Below are 20,297 nucleotides of genomic sequence, written 5' to 3'. Positions count from 1 at the left end.
AAAAAAAAAAGAAGAAAAAAAAACAAACATTCGACATTGATTCAAAAAGGAATTTGCATAAATCGAAAAACAATCTGTTAATACAGAAAACAGTTTTACTCGAAAGTATTCAACTTTGCAAAGTTATTTGCAAATAACAACTCCACGTCGAGTAAGGTTCCAATATAAAAAAAAAATAGTCAAAATTTGATCCTTTGTTATGTCTAGATTCTAAGTGCATAAATATTTAATCGAGTCAATGAGTCCTTTATGAAAAATGATACTTTTCGTTCAGTTTTCACCCAATCGTTTAAATAAGTGTATTTCATTGCAACAAATAATGTAATCCAAAACAAGAAATAACATTAAATTCTAAAATTTGTTTGAGTAAACAGTACTTAAGTTTTAGGTGTCATTTAGCCTTTAGCCCAGGCTGTAAACATTTACGTTGGGTTGTTAAAATAAAGTTCCTCAATACTATCGGTAACCACAAAGTTTTTATTTTATTTCGAATTTAAATGTTTGTCAAAAAAAAATACAAACAAAAGTTTGCGTTTATTTTTTTTTATTTTCGTATAAAGCATCTGCTGACGAGTACAAAATCATACAACGAACGTGAGAGGTATTAAATTTGTGTTTAAGCCCATTTTACAACAAAACGACCACTTATCGAAACTTCTATAAAGGTAGGTATAAACAAATATACATACATACAAAAAAACACATGCATACGACGACGAAAGCAGACAGTTTATAACTATGTAATGCCAAGGCCGTAGACGAGAAAAGGGAAATAAATTTCAACCAGCATAAGATGAAATTATTGAAACTAATTCAAAATAGATCTTTATTCAGTTATAACTTTCGAAATTATGTCGAAATTTTAAAGAAATCCTTTATTCAGTTATAACTTTTGAAATTATGTCGAAATTTAAAAGAAGTCCTTAAAATACCTAGTCAAGAAAGTGCAACAAAAAAAAAAAAATCAGCGTTCAGTTGGTCTCAGAAACGGAAATCAAAAATATCAGTTAAACGAATTGAGACTAACTAAAAATGTGGTTTTATTCTCTGAACATTACATAACATAAGTTGAAATGAAATCGTATGAGACTTTTTTGAAAAAAATTGAATACTATGCAATTACCAATTAGGGGAATGCAAAGACTCTGATGCTAATGAAATTCGGAGACAAAAATCATACCGAACGAAGTTTTACAATTTAAAGACTTCAATATGCTGAATCCAAGACTACCGAATTTCTTTAAATTTTCAAAATGTAAGCCAGGATGGGTTGGGGTCAAAATTCTGCCGGGGTCAAAATTCTTTTTTCAAAATTCTGCTTTCAAAATTCTGCTTTACAAAATTCTGCTTTTCAAAATTAAAAAAAAAAATCATTCAAAGCGCGAGCTTTTAAACATTTTCCAAACCATTTTTTAATTTTTTGCAGAATTTAGTAAAATTATCCCCTCACTGCTTTTTTGATTACTTACTCACTTTATCAGTTTTTTTTATGTTCATTGTTTGTTTGATAAATCAATAAATTAAAAAAAATATTAAGAAAAGATTTTTTATGTTAAATAATTTCGAAAAATAATCAGAAATTTATTAATTTATCAAATAGAAGTGAATGTTCAAAAAATTGACTAAGGAGGAATATGTTGTATCTTTCTTTCCACTTTCTAATAGTTTTTAACGGTTTATAGATGTGAATTATAAGAAAATCAGTCTATGCATTATAACAATATTTGGGACTGTTACACAATAAACAGTAAGGAAAGTAGTAAAATTGAATTACTATAATGGATAAATGAGATGAGCGCAAAAAAAAAAAAACAGAATTTGCAGAATTTTTTTGTTCAAAAAATATGCTGGCAGAATTTTGAAAAGTAGAATTTTAAAAAGCGGAATTTTGAAAAACAGAATTTTTGAAGCCAGAATTTTGACCCGATCCCGCCAGGATAAATAGTCATTTGTGTTAAATTTAATTAAATTATTTTTCATTTGATTTCTTTCATAAATACGAATTTAAAAAAAAAAGTATTTTCTTGTTCTTATCTAAATGTTCATTTGTAAGCTAATAATAAACGAACAGGAAGTCCAATCGACTTTATTGTTTTTGCATGCTCTTTGAATTTGTTAGAGGAAGGTTTATGTAACAAAAAAAGATTAAAAATAGATTTTTTCAGAAAAAGTTCTGCGAAGAGGGCAGGGGTTTCTAAATGATTTTCAATAATCATCGAAAATCAAAACTTAAAAAATATGTATATAACTAGAAATATTTCAAAAACAAAACACAATTTTGTTGACTATTTTACTTACAAGAATGTTTAAAGTAAAAATAAAAAAAAAACTTTTCTACTGATTTTTTGAATAAAACTCTTTTCATAAAAAAAAAACACCTTTTTGAAAAATAAAACTTCATTTTTTTTATCAAAATCAAGGGAATATAGTGAAGAACCGGAGTTCTTAATAACTTTTGGTAAAAATAGATACTTATCGTAATAATCATTTTTATCAAAAAACAGAACCGACTTCCGTGGACCGACTTCCGTGAACCAAACATTTAATTTGGAATTGTGATAGGTACTGAAGATTTGAAGCATAATCATAATTTTGTATTTTTTTGTATCGCTCACAAAATAATATTTTTTAGAAGTTCCTAGGGTTATAATTGGAATTTCAAACTTATGATGAAAAACATTGCATTAAACAGCTCTATTAATGAGAAAACCATTCATTTATTTATGCATTTATGCAAGTATATTGACTAAACACGGTAAAAAGACAAATGACACTGTGGTGTATGAGTACTAGGGTGGGTCAAAAAAATCGAAATTCTTTTTTTTGATTTGGTACTCCGAAAAATCGATTGCTAGACCCCTCTAGAATATACACACCAAATATAAGCTCTTTATATTAATGGGAAGGTCCTCCGCTTTGCAATTTTCCATTTTTACATCAAGCTTCTACTAAAAAAAAATAATTTTTTTATTAATTGACTTTTTAGCAAATTTCTTTTCATATTCTTGTAGGAAATTAAACGCTCTACAAAAAAAGCCTTATGCACTTTTTTCGTTTATCTAACCGTTGAATAGATCTTTTAGGTCCAAAAATCGAGAAAATCTGTAAAAATTCGTTTTTTGTTCTTAATTTTGTAACAAATTGAAAAATTATAATAATCAAACGCGCAAGACATATTCTTATTGGAAATTGATTGTTCCACAAAAAAGGTCTTATTAACTTTTTTCATTAATGTAACCATTCTAAAGATTTTCGAGGTCAAAGTTAAAAAAATTATAAAAACATTTTATATTTTTAAAAAATTTCCAATTCACTGAAACTTCTTTATTTTCAAATTAGCAAGATATATTCTTGTAGGGGCTTAAACGTTCTACAAAAAATTCCTTGGAATCAAATTGGTTGCTTTAACCGTTTAGAAGATATTCGTATCCCATTAAGATAAAGAGCTCATATTTGGTGTGTATATTCTAGAGGGGTCTAGCAATCGATTTTTCGGAGTACCAAATCAAAACAAAGAATTTCGATTTTTTTGACCTACCCTAATGAGTACTATTTGGATTTAAAAAATATATAAAGCTCCAAGATTTGTATTCAAAAATAATATTCCATATCCATTTAACATGAATTGGAAAGGGATAACAGAGCGAGTTATTCCAAACAAACAATACTGTTTCAGAGTTTACTCATGGTTAACTCTTAACTGAAAAATTGACTCTAAAACTAAAAAAAAGGCACAAATCACACATTTTTTGCTTATTTTTTATCAGTTAGTTTATGGCAACCATTTTAAAGTTTTATTTATTTCAATGAACTCGATTTTGTTTTACAAGAACTAAGCTTTTTTATATCAATGATTGGCTTCATAGGTTCATTTGGTTATTTTAACATGATTTTATTGTTTTAAAATAACAACGAGTTTGCTTTATATTATGAAAATAAATTTGGCCCTAGTCCGAAAATAACAGAGGGGTTATACATAGAATTCAAACAAAGCAAAAAAAACATCCCCTTTGTGTCTTTTTTCAAAATATTGACTACGTTCTTGTGGACCGCCGCATTTAAATCCTTAACAAACATTTAATTCACTCACCTTCTTTTTTTTTTTTTTTTTTTTAATTTTGTGTACTCTGCTGTGTCGACATCGTATAATAGTCGTCAGAGCGTCGGTCGGTTGTCCTCCCCGTGTCGTCGGTAAAGGAATATTTAAAACCAAAAGTTGGGGGTTGGTTTTTGTTTTCTGAATAACAACATCAAATGTCTATGGATGGATATTGACCTTTTACTTTTAATTGAAAACTAATTGGTTTGAAAGAATAAGGGTATGCAAAGGCTCTTCTTTTGTTGTTTATTTAGGTTTTCTCCTTTTTAACAATTCAAAAATATTATATGATGGCAAGGGAAAATTAAAATTGATTAGAAATTCGATTTTATTTTTTTTTTTACTTGATGTTGTTGTTGTATTATTTTTACTCCTCACCCTAAAACAAGACAAAAATAAAAATAAAAAAAAAAAAACAAACAAACACAGGTTTTATTATATGACCCTTTGTTTGTGAATTCAACTTTGTAACCTTACTCTTTGCATTAAAAGTACGTTTTATACCTTTCTATACCTTACCTATAAGCTGAGTCAAATCAATTTGCTAAGTTCCCTGCTTACATGTTCACCGAAATTAGGATAATTAAGTACCACACCGAACTACTTGACTGACTGATATAAAAGTGTTAGGCTAACACAACAGATACCGACTGAATGGCGACGACACGATTCGGTTGAGGTGTATAACAATATTGTGCTCAACTAAATGAAAATTGAGCAAAAAGGGACCTCTGACCTCTCGATATACGATACTTAAGCCTTCGCTCCTTCAAGGCTGTTATACTTTGTGTCTGTGTATTAAGAGAGGATACAACACTACACATCTTAGTGTTCTGAAGAAAAATACACATTCAATGTTAATCGCATAATAAGGCTTCCTTATTTGGTTTCATTTGACTTTTATATACATAACATATATATGTAAGGAGCGGTCGTCGAACATCGAAGTCCATCATCAACTTTTATTTCCGAACGCCGAACGGTGGAAATAAGAAATTAAATTAGCTCAATGAACATTTCCGCAACCAAGTGGAAGGGCATGAGGATATTGTGATTTTGTCTTGTTTGTTTTTTTTTTTTGTTTTTTTTTTTTGTTCAAGTGTATACCTATGACACTTTTAGACGTTAAAATACCTTTTGACATTTACCTCCGAAATATCCATAGAGTGTGTCCTTTATTCAATTTCTTTTTAGTGTCAATCGTATCTGAAGGCAATGTAGTCATTTATTTTGTCAGGTAATCAGTAATTGATGGTGTTATGTTCTATTTTATGGATATGGATAAAAAGGTATGCAGAGTTACCTAACAAGGATAAAAAGGACCTTAAAACTTTAACGAAAAAAAAACTTAAAATTTCGTAATGTAATTATTATGGAAAGAAAGTGCTAAAATATTCCTCAGAGGACACCTAAAAATTCGCTTTAATAAAGAACATTTTTATTCAAGTCATGGAAAATGAATGATAAATAAAAATACACACAAAAATATCATTTTTAGAGCGTTAGCGTGTCGGTTGGTTGCTTCAAATAACCACTTAAGACATTACAACCCAATCATAAAAAAAAAAACTTATAATATTTTTTTTTACACTTTCCCATGATAATATTTATTTGTCCAAAATCCATTTCAATCCAATTTGGGCAGGCGAGAAAAATATTATAGTTTCCAAGAACATATCAAAACAATGTTTATGTATAATACATAAAAAAATGTGTCACGGTTATGTTTTCATAACGTAAGTAAAGTAATTTAATGTTTTTTTTTTCTTTTTTTTTTTAAGCACACAAAACTTTGCAGATTTTTACGGCACTTACCAACCTAAATTGCACACTTCCGTCAGTCATAACAAGTAAAAAAAAAAAACAAGTAAAAACAAAAAATAAAAATTTTAATGTTAAACATAAACTGGATGCCGGATAATAGCACAGCCTGAAGGTCAAGAATTTAACTTTTTAATTACAAAAATCCACACTTTGTAAGTCATAAAAACTGACGGTTAAGGAGAATTGTGTGTTGGTAAAATGTAGCAATTATCTTGATAGGTCAACTCATTTTTTTTTGATGATTTTTGCACGCACCAGGTCATAGCCTTTTATAGATGAATTTAGAATCAGTGCTTTTTAACCTAAAAATCTATGCATCATAATTATTTAATTACTATAGGAAAGAGGTCGTGTTATGATTTTGGAAGAAGGTACTTGTTTTACAGTAAATTTGAGATTTATGATGTAGTAAATTTTGAAGTGTTACTAAGTAAAATAATGTGATACTAACATTTGTAACCGGGCTAATATTTTTGGTAACTGTTTTGGACTATAAAAACCATCCAGAAATGATACTTTATTGAAGATTGATTCAAAAACAACCCTTAAAAACTAGGTATATTTCACTTTGCCGAAACTATATGAGTACAAATTTTTTCGTTATTAACCTTCTGAGAAAAGTGGGGTTACCCATCACCGCAAAACTTGGAAAAAGGCAATATCTTTGGCTTCTGTTAGATTTTTTTTGAGCAATCATTCGAAAACTACTGAAAAAATAAAATTTTCGAATTTACGAATTTGTTTTTTTTTTTTATATATATTTGTCTTGTTTATTTAGCTCCGAGATATCTCTCTTTGAAACTGTTTCCCTTTAGAAATCAATATCTCTACAAGGATTATTCAAACAAAAAAAAACTGAATCATGACATGATTTCACTTTTGGAAATTGGGTTGATAAAATGCATGCAACAAAAGCTGAAGTCGGACAAAAATTTAAAATTTTCTTACGAGATTTTAATTTGAAAATGTTTCATGTTATTTTTTTCAATATTAAATCAACATTGACCATATTACATGTCACGTTGCGTTTTTTCCCTCAGTGTGACGATTATCTCGTTGAAAAAGGCTTTGCTTCGGAAGGTTTACAGTCAAAATTAGACCAGATTAAAAAGAATAGTTCGTATTTTTGATAATTTTTAACCAAATTTAACTTTTATTTGTAAAATTTGAATCATAAATAAGACACAGCCAAAAATGTATAAAATACCAGAATGCAGAACGAAGACTTGTCTGCAATTAAAAGACATATTTTACTTAAATTATGAAATTTTCTTGCACCAGATGAGTAAAGGTTTATTGTAGTCACTGCCAGTCGTATAAGTACACAGCAATGCTTGAAAATTTTCTATTACCGTTTTCAAATTCGTTACGTATTCAAGACCCGCAAATGGTATTAACTTAATGGCGCCATTCCACATGAAGCTCAAGATACTATGACTACTATTTAAGAAATTTATTTGCAGGGTGAATAATCTCAAAACATGAATACATTTATTGGCATGCACATTGCATACTCAGCTCCAGACACAAATATGCAGCCCGCGACACAATATTTCATTCAATCCAGAAACGGATTACTAAAATAAGCCTAAATAATGCAGAACATCTGTTAATTGTTTTTTTTTTTTGTAAGATTTTTTTTTCGCATGGCAACAGAATAGTAAACTCTTGTGGACCAAGTTTTTTTTTTTATTTATGATATATTTGAATTGAGTAGCCTTTTTTCACTCATCTATTAACATTTGCTGGATTTTAACGTCAAAACACGGCCTAAAAGCCGACAAAAAATCTACATATAATATTTTCAAGTAAAACGACACTTCAATATAAAAAAATTTCCAAAAGCAATACATGATTAAATAAATAGGGTAAAGTGGGATCTTGATGATACTTAGCAAGAACAAAAATCTGAAACATTGACCGAGTTCCCATCCACCACACCTAAGCCCCATTTAAATGTTCGATTTATTCTTGACGTAGATATGTGAAGTGAAACTGGGGGATTCCTTTATTTCCAATCAGAGACAATAAAGCACTCATGTGGGAGTTGGGTAATCCCATTAGACCAGATCAAAAAGAATAGTTAAACACCATACAATGCATCAACTTATTCAAGAAAGCAAACAAAAAACCTCCAATAATGAGAATAAAATACAATTGTCTGCTGTTGTGTTGCATCATAAATACTTTAAATAGGCCATGTGGCAATATCAATCATAACACAAAGCCAAATCTTTCATATTTTTTTTTTTTGAAAACTTTATTCCTCTTAGACATAATATTCATTCCATACATTTACCATACCTATTTCCTTTATGAATTCTACTAATTAGTTGTCAATCAACACACAGATTTTCATCATCTTAAGAGCTTCACATCATTGAACTTAATCTCTTGCCATCAAATCAAAACTGAAAATGAAAACCCCAAAAATATCTATAACCCGATAAACTTTTTTTCTCTCATTTCATTTCAATCTTTTCGTTTATATTTTTGTTTTTTGTTTTTATTATCTTCAAGTGTGTACAAATCATAAACTGAAAATATTTCATTAGCACATATTATTGAAGTATGCCAATGCAAGTAATAAACACCAATAGCAATAATTCCCACTTATAATCCTCTTCCGTTTCAATCGAAAGTTTTTTTCTTTTTTTTTTTTTGAATTACCAAAAACTATAATATATTTATTATAAGAACGGATATTGAGTCACTTAACTTCTTTATCCAGAGTATATCCACATCCATAGCATAGACTCAACACTATATAGATTCATTTCGAGGGCACAACATTTTCAATAATCTAAGTGCATTTCTTCCACGCCACTTGATTTAGTTTGAGTGGCGTCATCCGTTCTCACACACGACCACCATAGTTCTGAAAATGCCGACAATTTGACTGTGGGACAACTTAATCTCAAAATTGGAATAAATTCTAGGATATTTTTGAGGATTACGTAAAGAAATAAAAAGAAATACAGAAGTATCCGTGAAAAACACTGATGATAACGAATATTGTCGATCACTTGGAAATGGATGAACGAGTATCCAATTTGTGAATTCAGTCTGGAAGATTTGTAATGTTTATTGTTGACAAATTCTGTGAAGAATAAAAATAAAAAAAAAACAAAATCCACTATAGTTGGAAAATAATTCGCGGTAACTGCATTTTCATCGAATATTTATTGATTATAAGCTGTTTTAAGTTTTCTAATGTGGCGCCATCTAGCGGAAAGAATCGTGAACTATGTATCCTAGTTTAATTGTTTTAATTTATTTTTTTCGTCTTAATTATAATTAAGAATTAAGTAGTAAAAAATACTTCATTAGATTAAGTATTTTCCAGTTCGGTATTTGTTATAGAAATATTTTTTAGTTCATGACTTTTCCTCTAGATGGCATCATATTAGAGAAATGTTAAGGGGGGAATTTTTTATTTTTGCATTATTTTTTTTTTGCGTAGTAAATTTATTTATCAACCGAAGAAACTATTTTCAGTGGTCTTAGCCTTAAATGAAGCCTCAAAAGTGCCTAGATAGTCCCGAAACCAATGCGCTCCGAACCTACCATAGTACGAAAACGAAAACTTTAAACGCATTTTTTTCGAAACTAGTTTTTTTCCGCGCCGTGCAATGTAACTCAAAAACGAATGAAGCTATCGACTTGAAATTTGAAGCAAATTACTCCTTAACTTATTGGCCACAATGAACATGAACCTAAAAGTTGAATAAAATTTGTACAGTAAAATATTTTTTTTAACATGTTTTTTTTTCGTTTTTTTTAATTTCTAATTTTTATTTTTCATTAAAAAAAAAATAAATTTAGGTTCATGCAATGCGTACTAATATCATCTAACGGAAAAAAATTTCCTTTTTGATTTAAGATGATTTCCTGGACCTGTGCAATGCACGGCGGCGTAAACTAGAGGCATCAACTTTGAAAGGCTCCAAAGCCACCATTTTGTTGTTTTTTTTTTTTCATTTCAGAAAAAATTTTTTCAATACTTAATAATGTCAGTAATATCTTGTTTTTTTCCAAATTTCAGTAAGTGCGTTCAGTTTTTCATAAAAAAATATTAAAAAATGTGTCGTCCAGAGGGATTTCCCCCCTTAACAGCTAATAGCCAACGAACAAGCATTACGTTTCTAACGATACCTCATTTAAGAAATTATGATAAATAGTTTAGAAGTTATGAGGGAACATACAACCTCAAATGCAGAAAATTCGTAACATTAAATTTTACTCCATTTTATTTTGCTTTTATTTTTTGGTTATATTTAAGTTAGTTTATCAAAAAAATGGCACTACGTATCAATAAAACTGATTAAGTTTTCGATTTTCTTCCAAATTCCCATTAAATTGTGTTCCACTGTAGAGATTTTCATATTCGGGACATGGCCAATAAAATCATTTGCCGCAATGAAATTAAAAAATTTCAAATATTCTTTTTGATTTTGAATGAATTTGAATGTCGATACCCGCATATATAAATTTCTTCTTTTATTTTTTTTTTTGTTCAAAAGAGGGTCAGGGCAATAGAAGCAATTTAATTGTTTACACTTAACCGATAACGACAGAGGAGACACATTTCAAAAGGGTATTTTTTTTTTCTTTTTTTTTTTTTAATTTTTTATTTGGTAGGATGGGGTCGATGGATGGATTTTTAAGGCTCATTACTTGACGCGTTAACCGATCGACCCATCTCAAGTCAATGATTATGATTTCAAAGATAGATACCTATATTCTTTTTTTTTTTAATCATTGTGTGGGGACACTTAAGAATCCGAACAGTGCTCTTTCACTTCTTGGATGTTATTACTTTCGCCTTTGGCATTGTTATAGAGGGGCGACTTTTTGTAATTTTGTTGTTGTAGGGTTTTTTTATTTTTTTAAGGATGAGACACGCAGCCCTTTTATATTAATGAAAATTCCAGACATACCGTAGTTTTGTAAGACATTTTGATTTGGTGCGTGGTAAACCATATCGAAAGGGTTGAATAATTTTTAGAAATTTCCTTTTTTTTTTTCTTGTAATACTCTGTCCATTAACAGTAAAGTCTCTTAGAGAATAAAGTGTTTAAATAATTTTTTTTTTTCGTTCATCAAAAGACGATACAAGTTTTGTTTCCTATTTAACTTCCGGTAGTAAAATCTTTATAGAATGAAGTGCAGCTTGAATAATTATTTTAAAAAAATTATCAAATTTTGATCTCAATTATGGGTTTACACATCAAAAAATTTACTGCAGGCTCTGCATTTATACTTTACAGGATACTAAGCAACCAAAAAAAAAAAGATGAAATAAATAAACATAGGTTTCCATACATAATATTCGTTACTACAATTGTAGTAGGATACAATTAGATAAGGTTAGAAGTCTAAGTCATCAACCAGTAGTTTTGAAATCAATTAATTTAGAACAGTTTCCGTTGGGCGTTTCATGATTTTGGCCCTATGTCGTTGGATATGGGGGCTATTGTGAAATGACCATACAAAAGGTTTTGTATGCAAAATAGCGCCGTGTTGACACAAATTAAACCTTTCTTCGCACGTACTTGCTCTTATGGTAAAAGTTGCTTAGGATGTTAAAGTTTCTTATAGGTATCATTCCTTAAACAAAAATTTGTATTCAATTTTGTCATAAAAATAGTAAAAAAGAATTTATTTTTTTTTAAACAATGAAAACACCCTTTTGAATGATTGTAATCATCAAACTGAGTATGCAATTTAGTTTCTTGTACAACAAACAATTTGTGGAATATTTTTTTTCGAAAATTGTAAGAACCGTTTTTTAAAAAATTAGGTTTTTCTTAATAAATAATTTCAAAAAATTAAAAAAAAAAATTGGTATGGTATAATGAAGAAAACACATAAAAAAAAATTTTTTAAAAAAATGTCAACCCATTTTCAAAATATTTGTTTTTCAAACAAAAAATTTGAAATTTTTGTTAAAAATCTAAATTTTTTTAGACATTTTAGAAATCGACTTAGTCGTTTACGAAAAAGTCAGAAACCAAGAAAACGGTTCTGTTACAGGTACCGTTAATAACATATTTTTTTAATCAAAATTGTTAGAGCCGTTTTTGGCAAAATAACCTTTTTTCATTTTAGTCATTTAAAGTACCGTTAATTTTGGTTAAAAAAAAACTTTCAATATCCCCCCTAGGGAATTACTAAAAACTCCCAACTGCCAAGTGTAAAGCAAATCGCAGCAGTACTTTGGGCTGCAGCTCGAGATAGAGACAGACACACAGACATAATTATTGCCGGACCCACTTTGTTAGCATTCTCTGTCATCGTAATGTCTTGTCTGATTGTTATCTCGAGTTCGATTTTTTTTATGAATCCTAAACTAGCTCTATGGTACCTACATATATCGCATCAAGTAAAAATGAGATAGTAGATAGAAGGAGTATAAAAAGGTGGATGTAGGATGATTGCCAAAAGCCATAAACTAGAGATGAAAATGAAAAAAAAAATTGCCTCACGTGAAAAAATTTATACCCGAAATATTTTTGAATGTTTAGGATGTTCGGGACGATCTTAAGAACACCACCAAAGTTCTTCAAATTGTTTTGTGATTAAAGAAGGAACAGCCTTCTCAAGTCGATTTTTTTTGGACAAACATTTGGTTTTTTTCAGAGAAATTTTCAAAAAAAGGTTCAATAACAAGAAAATTTGACATTTTTCTATTACTCGCGTTATGGTAGTTATGTCCCGCAAAAGAAACATAATTACCAGACAAAATATGAAGTAGTTAAGTGATATTTTGAAAACAAAATATGAATTTTCGAAATTCGAAATTCCACAAAAAAAAGTTATTTTTTTAGTCTGCTGGTCTATTGACGAAATATCTTTGTACAGTGGGACGTCCTATACTTGACCCAGTCATTGTATGAGCTCTTCAAAAATCTATGTATAAAAAAAGGAACATTTTTAGAAGCCAAAAATAAATCCAAATAAACAAGTTGTTAGCAATGAGGGTTTTCACTGTAAACACTATACAGGGTGTCCCACAGTCACCGCCCCAAATGAAAACCATGGATTCCTGAGGTCATTTTAAGTCGAAAAACTTAAGAGGTAATTTTCTCGTTTTCGTCCCGTTTTCGAGTTACCACGGTTTTTATGATTTTTGCTCTCTTGTCCTTTAACTTGCCTTATCTTTGCCAAACCACGTTTGATTTGAAAGATTTCTTTTACAACCAATCAAGAATTTACTATAGTTTAAGTTTGTCTCAAAACTTTTTTCTCTGCGGACAACCGTTTCGCCACAATTTTGCATCAAACACAATATTCTTCGTTTTTTAAGTTGTTTTTTACACTTTCATATCATTTTAGTCAAAAAAACACGTTAATGAGTATTAATTTTTTGTGTTTTTTATTAAAGCCCAGTTTATTTTCATAAAAAAAATAAGTTTTATTTCATAAAAAAGACTACTGAAAGTAATTAAAAAAAAATAAACAAACTGAGTGAATTCAAAAAAAAAAATAATTTTTAAATAAAAAATTAATTTAAATGAATTAAAAACTTTTACTGAGCTATTGTGGTTAAGAAAAGAACAAAAAGATAAAGCCCAGAAAAAATTTTAATTCATTTAAATCAATTTTTTATTTAAAAATTATTTTTTTTTTAATTCACTCAGTATGTTTATTTTTTTTAAATTATTTTCAGTAGCCTTTTTTATGAAATAAAACTTATTTTTTTTATGAAAATAAACTGGGCTTTAATAAAAAGCACAAAAAATTAATACTCATTAACGTGTTTTTTTGACTAAAATGATATGAAAGTGTAAAAAACAACTTAAAAAACGAAGAATATTGTGTTTGATGCAAAATTGTGGCGAAACGGTTGTCCGCAGAGAAAAAAGTTTTGAGACAAACTTAAACTATAGTAAATTCTTGATTGGTTGTAAAAGAAATCTTTCAAATCAAACGTGGTTTGGCAAAGATAAGGCAAGTTAAAGGAGAAGAGAGCAAATATCATAAAAACCGTGGTAACTCGAAAACGGGACGAAAACGAGAAAATTACCTCTTAAGTTTTTCGACTTAAAATGACCTCAGGAATCTATGGTTTTCATTTGGGGCGGTGACTGTGGGACACCCTGTATATCGTAAATGTTTATTTTTACAGATGTTTTAAAAGGCTTCTTGGCAATTTTAATCGAAAGGAGTCACGTAATATGAAATATACAGAAACTCCCAACAACAACAACAACATCATAAGAGGGTAAAGTGTTTTTACAATAAATGGAACCGGGAGCTAAAGGAAGTGTTTTTTTTTGTTTCCCTTACTTACGATACGCACACACTATATAGAACAAATTATGAACAGCCCCATAAATAATTGAAACAGTGTTTGTCTACTATCATCTAGTGTACGAATATACTTACATATATAATGGATATTCAACGTCTCGAGGTCCATACAAAGAAAAACAAGGAGAAGACAAAAAAAAAAAAATAAACACATCACGTTCAATAGGTTTCATATATGCATGACTTTGTGTCTTGTGTGTGTGAAAAGACATAATAAATATACGCACCAGGAACTCCAGTTCTTTATGTCAGTCATAAACCTAAAACAACAATAATGAGATGTTCGAACAGTGCGCACACACAATAGACACAGAATTTGATTCCATCGGCATCGGTGATCATTAATAGTCTAAAAGTTAATGTTTACTCAGGAAATGTTTCGAAACACTTGAAATTCTTCTTTTAGGCGCTGAGATGGCTTCAAAACTAAAATTTGTTCAAGATAGTCTTAAAAGTCAAACAGAAAATGTAAGAAGAAATTTGTTGATACTCTAGTAATGGTACTACGAATAGCTTGTTTGCAACACATAATCTCAGAATACTTAAGAAATATGATATCTTGCAGGTTCACACTTGATTAATATGTCGAAAACTGTTTAGAAAACTGAAATTGTTTAATGTTGTTTTAACCATCAAATTAATTTTGATTTATTTACAAAAGCAAAGATATTGCTTGAAATATGAAACTTCTATCACAAAATTTGTAGGGTTACCCAAAACAAACAAAAACTTGAACGAAAAAGTCTTGAGTTTATGACCAAATTTGATTGGACTAGAGAAAGAGGTACACCATCAATAATTTAAAACGAAAAGCAAGTTTGACAAGCCTAGGCTTCTCATCAATGTGAATCACACTTTTTTCAATTTATACCCCATAAACATTTTTATTTTTGAGATCTTTTTTAAGTATTTTTTATATTTTATATATTTTTTTTCGGCAGACAAAATTCTATCATGTAAATCACCTTTCAATTCTGCTACATTTAATTTTCATAATATTTGAACGTTGGTTGGTTGTCTATACAATTTACGAACCTTACGTATGAGTGATAAATGCCATTGGTTATATAGAAAGAGAATATGAGTAATTATTTGAACACACAAACAAGATAGTATAGAATTCTTGGTATAACATTTCTTCCACCCTAAGCTAATGCAATCATTCATGTCGTCATCATTCGATTATTATCAAAAACGTTTAAGGCATTCTTGCTCATATGTATGTATATAGGAGAAACGCATTGGTGCGTAGAACTTGTGTATGCAATAAACTATCAATAAATTTATTGACTTGAATCTATATTCAAATTTACGGTGTGGCAAAAGGAGCTCATAGTCAATGCACTGGAAAATATTGAAAACAAATTAGATACTGAAACTATTTAAGTCGAAGATTGCTCGTTCGTATGCATTCAATAAAAAAAAAAACAATCATTTTTAAAGATTGCAGATATTTTCCGTTTTGCAAGCAATGACACATGCATTTTTTGTGTATAAAAAGGTTTAAATTTAGTCACAAGGGTTCAAGCGTTAAGATGTTTAAAATCTAAAAAATCTGAGTTTAAAAATACGGGGGAAAAACAGTGGCGCATAATGAGTTCTACATTCATATAGTGCGGCTGAAGAAAGAATCTCTGTATTTAGACTCGAGAGACATTAAACGTTTAGATTTATTTTCTGTACAAGAACCATTCATAGCATAGGTAATACGATTAACTTTAAAATTTTTGAAACTTAAAATTCATTAAACAAACCTCTCAAGATCAAAAATAAATGAGCTTATCCTTTTCTGTCGCTAAAATTCGATCGAGTATAAAACAAAAAATAAAACGGCTCAATAGAATGAATCGAAACTGTACGGTTTTTGTGGACATATTAATTGAAATAGACACAATCGATATTACTGATTTTCTCGATATTTCTAACTTAGCGCCTGATTGTGCCAAAAGCCACAAAAATACCTTTTTTTTCTTGAAATCAATGCCAAAAATTTAAAAAAAAACCCACATTTGTATTCAAGATTTCGAAAAACTTCTTATTTTTTTGTGCAGTAAAAAGAGATATTTATGGTTAAAGACGAAAAGATCCATTTACGTTCAAAGTTTGATTCTCAAAGTCGAAGTGTTCGTATCAAACTTTAAAAAACAAAAAAAAAAAATTTAATGCAAGCTGAATGAACCAGTTATCCAATGCATGAAGTGGTTTCGTTCGAAAGTGTTTTGCATGTTTTTAGACAAAAAAAAAAAAGGACCGGAAAATTTCGAAAAAAAATTTGTTTACCGTTTCCATCAATTTAAAAGGTTGTCTTTTGTCACATATCTATTAAAAAGTCTCCGCAAATCATTTAACTTTTTTAAAGATTCTTTAATCCCAGCTGGATTTTTATTGCATAAATGAGATTGTCTATTTAACTGAATTTTGCGGGCAAGGAAGTTATAGAAAATGACCTGGTATGTTTTAAGGCAACATTAAACTTATTACGTGTTTATCAGGATCGACCAATATTATCCAAAATTCGATTTGATTTGTCAAAAAAACTGGGCTAGTTGGATTAACTATAATTTTTTTTAAGAATGCGGTAATCGGTAGTATTCTTAAACATATTTCAAGGGGTATTGAGCTTACCGAAAGGTTTTGCTGAAAGCGACCAATCGCTTAGAAGATATTATAGATTCATAACATATAAATTGACGAAAATGTCAGTTTTCTGCGTATATCTTTGAATTTGACAATATTTTCGTACATCCTCTAATTTTTGTGCATGATATTTCAGTGCAAATTACAGAAGAACAATGTTCACAAATGAATAATTTTTTGTTTTACTTCTTCTCTAACATCGGCTAGACAACGAGCAATTCAATTCAACCAAGAGCAATATTATTTTTAGGTGCACAAATTTATACAAATCCGTATTCACGATAGACTGATTCAAAAAAAAAAAATATTTTTTTTTCGTTCATAGTTATATCGAAAATATTGTTGGAAACAACGAACATTTCAAATTTTTGTATTATATGTTGTTTTTGGGTTTCACAGATCTTTTTATTTAACTGTCAAACTCTTTTATTTTTTCAAAACAAAAAGTGATGAAACTTTTTCGCGTCGCACTGTGGGCTAGAACGCTATTTTAGCTGGAATTAATTAAAAATGTCAACTTCTTCCAAAATTGATAATTTTGGTCTCATTCGATAGATAAATGGACTAGTTATAATTTCTCATTCAAAGTTGAGGTCAAAACATTCATTGGGTAGCTAAAAAACACAGTCGAAAGCAATTTTTCGAAAATAAAAACAAAAAAGGCCACTTTTCCTCTATCCAGATATTCGTTTACTGTGTTTGTTTTAACGGATTGATTGTGAAAATTTTGCTAGTTTATGAATGAGTGATGTATTTTAATATAGTATTTGCTAATAAATTGTTATTATATTGAACTTTTGTGTATAAATTTTAAAGTAAAGTATGTTACTATCACCGATTTTATATAAAACGAATGTTCCTAAGCTTTAAAAAAAAAGGCACGCGTAGGCACACTCTAGAAATAATTTTAAAAAGTAGCTAGCCTATATGGCTTTATGTTTTATATAAAACTATGTCCTACAAGAGCAAACTTTTTTCGCTGTAACTCCGAAAGTATATGGAGCAAAATATTCAGAAAAACCACTTACAATGAAAAGAAAACGAGTTGAATGTTTTCAAATAACGATTTTTTTATTTGCATTAACATTTTATATTCCATAATAAGTAAAAACAACTTTTGTTCGCTTCAATGATACCATTTTCGAATTTGATGCGTTCAAACTTCAAAGAACCCATTTTTGTTTTTTAGACCAATTTTATATGTGTTGAAAATTTGAAAACCTCATTTTACATATATAATAACTCTCTTATTTTTGATGTTGTTCTTACCATTAGAATCGGTTGTGCCATAAAATTATCATTATTATATCATTCGACACCATTTTAATGCCTTTAATTGCAATTTTAGACGATTTCGAGAATTTCTATAATTAATTCCAGCTAAAATAGCGTTCTAGCCCACAGTGCGTCGGTTTGTTTTAAATTGTATATAAGCATTTTTGTAGAGCGTTCAATTTTATACAAGAAAATGATTAAATCTAGAATTTTTTATGAACCATTAAAAAGTTATAAAGTTCCAAACTCAAAAACACAATCTTTCCCATGTAAATCATATGGGAAATAGGAATTTGCGATGCGGCAGTACAATAGTGATATTAAGGGCTGTAACTTTGACAGTATTTTTTTTTCGTCATTTCCAACAATATTTTCGATATAACTATGAACGAAAAAAATATTTTTTTTTTTAATCAGTCTAATTCACATTATAGTCCAAGGGAAAAAAAAATTAAAAATTTTATATTTTGTTTGAGCTGCAGTTCAAAATAATGCGTTTCGACCAAATTTTTAGGTAATTTAAAAAAGCTTTAACATAATCAACATGACTTATTATACAGATTAAGTGCCACCCTATTGCAAAAGTTATATTAAAAATAGGTAATAGTAATTTAAATTACACGCATAGATGCAATAAAATAAAATAATTCAAATAACCTATTTCAAAAGAATTACTAATTCAAATACTACTAAACAGCATTTAATACAAAATTTGAAAAGCTTTCATTTGAATTTTATGAATCCAATAATAATTTATAGAAATAAATTAAAAGGATTAAAAGAAAATTGTTCAATTAAAAAAAAAAATAAAACTCTTTTTGCAATTCCTTTGCGAATTTTAATAATTTTTGTTTCAAAACTAAAATTTAATTAGAAATTTTATTGCATTAGCATAAGTATCTATCAAACCATAATAATCGAATACAAAACTCAATTATTTTTCTAACTAACTTTTTTGAACAAAAATATCTCTCTGGAGTTTTTGGAAGAAAGATTTTTCATTCTTCAAAATATATATAGATAGTCTATTCGTATGGTATGCAAGGATATGTGTGTTGTACACATTTATACGAGATGCATAGAAAAAGAACAACCAAAATCAGTCAGAGAGAATTAATTTAAATTGACCGCCTTCTTGCCTTCTGGCGTCTACTACAAAATGTTCTACCATACAAAGTTGATTTATATGTATCAATGTAGTATATATGCAAGTACAACACACTTCCGATCAAAGCTAAGCGGTCTAACTTATACTTGAGAGAGATGAACAGTAACATATCGAGATATGTGTAGGGAAGGTATACAGTACAGAGGGGACTATGTTACATCACGTAATCTACCATCTAGGCATTAGAAGCTTTTCCAGAGAAATTTATTCAATTGAATTCCCATAGCATTATTTGCAAGGCATAATGTCAGTCATAGAGGACCAAGAAAAAAGACCATCAGATTTGAACTGGATTTTCACCCTGCATCTCTTATCTGTTTATGTATGTGTACTCGTTACATATAGTAGATTCGATGCCATACTGAGATCAACCAGTATTGCGACAAGTCTTCATTACTCGAAACAACTAAGTACAAAAATCAAGTGAAGACCGATTGATTTTTTATTTTAAAAACTTTTTCTGAATTCACACTGCGAAAAAAAATATGTAAAGAAAAATTTTAAATTTTAAGGCCTACAAAAAAAATATTAAAAAAAAATACAATCGACTTTTAACTAATAAATTTAAAGTTTGAAAATAGCACAGAAATAGATGACAATGTAACATTAACTAGTTTGCAACCGATTGGAAACTTCAAATGTCAAAAGCACTTAAAATAATAACTCCGCACTTACGTTATGGAAGAACACCTTCGGGAATCTGTGAAGTAAGTCCCCGTTTTCAATATTGTTATTTTTGAAAAAATGTTCCGGAATGTTTCAATTTTTTTCGAAAACTTCCAAAAATGGGTGTTTGAGAACCAAAAATCAGTTTTTAACCTAGCACCCTTAATTTTTTTTTTGGAAATTGATCTTTTTAAAAGTTGTTTCAGTTTTTAAAATTGTTCCTTAAAATGTTCTAAATTTTTTACCTCAAAGTTTAATGTTTCAAAAAGTAAGGGACCAAAAACAAAAACAATTCTGGCCCCCCTTTTTTCA

General features: G+C 29.1%; 1 protein-coding gene across 2 annotated transcripts in view; it reads right to left on the bottom strand.

The window, feature by feature from the left end:
* The window catches only part of LOC129909920 (uncharacterized), a 134,204-nt gene that overhangs the window by 23,377 nt on the left and 90,530 nt on the right, over nucleotides 1-20,297 (bottom strand). The gene's annotated exons all lie outside the window — the stretch shown is intronic.

Source organism: Episyrphus balteatus, chromosome 2 (assembly GCF_945859705.1).
Source record: "Episyrphus balteatus chromosome 2, idEpiBalt1.1, whole genome shotgun sequence".
Taxonomy (NCBI): Eukaryota; Metazoa; Arthropoda; class Insecta; order Diptera; family Syrphidae; genus Episyrphus; species Episyrphus balteatus.
This window is presented reverse-complemented; position numbering and strand designations above follow the sequence as displayed.